This window comes from Gekko japonicus, unplaced genomic scaffold (assembly GCF_001447785.1).
Source record: "Gekko japonicus isolate JY-2015 unplaced genomic scaffold, Gekko_japonicus_V1.1 scaffold255, whole genome shotgun sequence".
NCBI lineage: Eukaryota > Metazoa > Chordata > Lepidosauria > Squamata > Gekkonidae > Gekko > Gekko japonicus.
Window position 1 is genome coordinate 256,673 of NW_015160843.1, and position 3,713 is coordinate 260,385.

Consider the following 3,713-nt stretch of genomic DNA (forward strand, 5'->3'; position numbering starts at 1 on the left):
AGAGGGTGAGGTTTGAGGAGGGGTGGGACCTCAGACAGGTACAATGCCATAGACTCCACCCTCCAGTGAGAGCCAGTTTGGTGTACTGGTTAAGTGTGCAGACTCTAATCTGGGAGAACTGGGTGTGATTCCCCACTCCTCCACTTGCACCATAGTTCTTTCAGAGCTGTCCTTGAATGAGCAGTTTTTGTCAGCACTCTCTCAGCCCCATCTACCTCACAGGGTGTCTGTTGTGGGGAGGGGAAGGGAAAGGACTTTGTAAGCCGCTCTGAGACTCTGAGTGAAGGGCGGGGTATAAATCCAATCTTTTCTTCTTCTTCTCCCAACCAGCCATTCCCTCCTGGGAAGCCACTGTTGCCAATCTCCAGGTGAGGGGTGGAGATCACTCAGAATTACAACTGATCTCCAGAGGGGGAAGGAGATGGAAAGCTGACATCAGAGGAGCAGATAATGGTCGGTTGATGCTTGGCTCGGAAGGATATAGGGTTTCCAACTCCAGGTTGGGAAATTCCTAGAGAGGGTGAGGTTTGAAGAGGGGTGGAACCTCAGAGAGGTACAATGCCATAGACTCCACCCTCCGAACCAGCAATTTTCTCCTGGGGAACCATTGTTACCAATCTCCAGGTGAGGGGTGGAGATTACTCAGAATTACAATTGATCTCCAGGAGGGAGGGCAGAAGTCAGCTGCAGTCAGAGGGGCAGATAACGATAGGTTGATGGTTAGCTGGGAAGGGGATGGGGTTGCCAACTCCAGGAGTGGAGCCTGAAGAGGGTGGGGTTTTAGGAGGTCACCACAGCTAATTGACGCTGCATGCCCAAGGCCTTGGCACTCTTGTATTTATTTTCACTATGGGCCTTTTTCCTAGTTTATTAATAAATAAGGCAATTTGGCTAACAACCCATGTGGCTGGCTTGGTCACTGTTGTGATTACCCCTTTTACCTCAACATCTTCCAGAACTGATTTGAGGGGCACCAAGGACAGCATGGTCTTGAGATTTCTCCCTGAGCATTGTAACAACCGCGATGGCAGAACTGTAACCATTCGAAAACACAGTTTCTTCCCCGAGCTCACAATCATTTCTGAATACAGCAAGGGCTTCTGCTACTGTCTTGTCTGCATAGATATTAGGCAGATTACTGTATATTTCCAATGCCTTGTCTCCTATATAGTGCAATATTACAGTGATTTTATAACCCTCTGGCTCATCCTCAGTTTTTGTAGCTTGTAGGTACAGTTCTAATTTCTGTTCCCATTTTATCCAGTTTTCTCCTGAATTCTTAGTGAAGCTTAGTTTATGGTGGGCTCAAACTGTTCCATTATTTTTGTTCAATGCAGGATTATTCCCAACCAGAAACACCTTTTTGCACACCACGCACTATCCTCTGGCATCTGGTGCATAGTATTAAATTTACCTATCCAGTTAGCACACAGGAAACTCTGGCAGTTTCAGCAATAAGCTTCTTTACTTTTTTAAAAAATATATATATATCTTTATTGGGTTTTTCACACTTATAAGTCAAATACGCATATACCAAAACGAACATCCAAATACACAATAACCGACATGTACACATGTAAACAACAACCACCTAACCCCCCCCCCATCATCATTATTTCCTTCCATATCACATTGGTCAAGTATTGTAGTTAATTATGTTCACTCTATCCTCAGAAAAAGACAAGCAAAAATTTCAATTGTCATTACACTTAGCCTAACTCCAAATAATTGGTCATCTAGGTCACTTATATCCCTTCAATCTGAAATTAATAAAGATATATAATAGTAAAAATATTCGTCTGGAATATACACATCTTCAAGAATTAGGCATTTCCTCCTAACCCCAAAATCACCAATTAACTTTACAAACTTATTAACTTGGGATCATTACATGTCAGTTCAGGGGTCTTCCCAATCAGCTTGTATTTTATAGTACTAATCATCTGTAATATTCAGCTCTTCAAAATTATAAATTTCATCTTATCCCCCAAAACCCCAGTTAGCTTTACCAACTTTTTAACTTAACGTTTTTTTTAATTTCTGCCAGCAATCTCCCCATTTGGCTTGTATTTAAAGAAAATATCTATTTGAAAAATGAAAGAGTTTTCCAACCACTAACCTAGGCTTTCCCACCTGTTATTTTCGCCATACTCATATCTTAACCAAGTTTATGTATTTAACATTCCCTTTGTACTACTTCTAGTACTCACTCTAAGAACCACCCCGACTGCAAACAATCAGTTACCTTTTTAGACCTTACACCTTATTATACTTGTAGCACAATAAACAACATAGGTATATCTGATCCACAGCATTCGTGTCAATTCCTTTATAATAGTTCCCAAAAGATCTCTTCCATATTTAGTTGTGTTTTCACTCACTTGTTTGTTGGTTTCATTCTCCAAATTTTCTTGCAGGTGTCTTGGGTCTTTGTATTCCTTTATAAAAGATCCCAAAAAGTCTCTTCCATGTTTGGTTGTATCTTCATTCGCTTGTTTAAAGCCTGTTGCTTTCTTGTTTCTCCGGGAAAGCGTGAGTCGCCTTCCCCCCCCCTTTCCTACTTTTATCTTATTTCCTCTTTCCAAATTGTCTTTTAGCAGGTCGGCTTCTTTTGAGTCTTCTTCTATAACCGCGTGCTGCCTATCCTGCTGGATTTCATGTTGCTCTTCCACCGGTTCACTCTTCTGGTCTTCTTCTCGCTCTTGTAAACTTAGTAGTTGCTCTTTATTATCCCAGCTCTCTGCCGATGAACTTGGGGGTTTACTCAAGATCTTGTCCCAGAGCAATTCCAGTGTTTTCTCCAGTTCGTCTCTTAAAGTTTTTTGGAACTGTTCTGATTTAAGCTCCGTTATTATTGCCTTACTTAGAGATACTGCCGCCATTTTCCTTATTGGCTTAATTCCGCTTTCTTCCTCCTCTAAAGCAGGGGTTTAGTGCTTTTTCCCCCTTACCCATACAGGAGAAGATGGTAATTCCCACAAAAAGTAGTCTCTTACACCCTCAAAACGTTTCATTCTCCAGTCCCGTAAATGTTTTCGGCCGCTTTTCTCTACCAGTTGGGGAAGCCCGAAGGAGGGGTGTTAGAGATGCATTCCTTTTCAGCAACGTTGGTCACATAGCCCATCCATCAATGTGATATGAAAAATAACCTCGTAAAAAGTGAAAAAACAAAGAAACATCCACCTTAAAGCTTTAAAAACACGGCTGGCAGCTGCTAGACGGGAACATGGCGACCATGTTCCCGTTCTTCATGACGCTCCCGCTTCGAGGCACGCCGGTCTCACCCCCGTCCTTGCCAGGGAAACGGGGGGGGGGGCGGAAAAGCCTCATGCTCTTGGTCTCCCTCCAAGAGAACCAAGCGGGGTCGCCCTGCACCTCAAGGTCCCCCGAAAAGAGCGCACACGAGCCGGGCGTCTCGGGAGCTCCGAGAAACACGCCCGTAGCGCAGCGCCGCACCGCCGGAAGTCTGGCAATAGGCTTCTTTACTGAAGGAGTAAGCTTTCATGTGCAAACACACTCATCTGAAGAAGTGTGCTTGCACACAAAAGCTTATACCTTGAATAAAATTTTGTTGGTCTTAAAGGTGCCATTAGACTCCAACTTTGTTCTGCTGCTTCAGACCAACATGGCTACCCACTTGAATCAGGCTTATTTATTGTTTCACACATGCTTTGGGTGGGACCTCAGAGAGGTACAATGCCATAGACTCCACC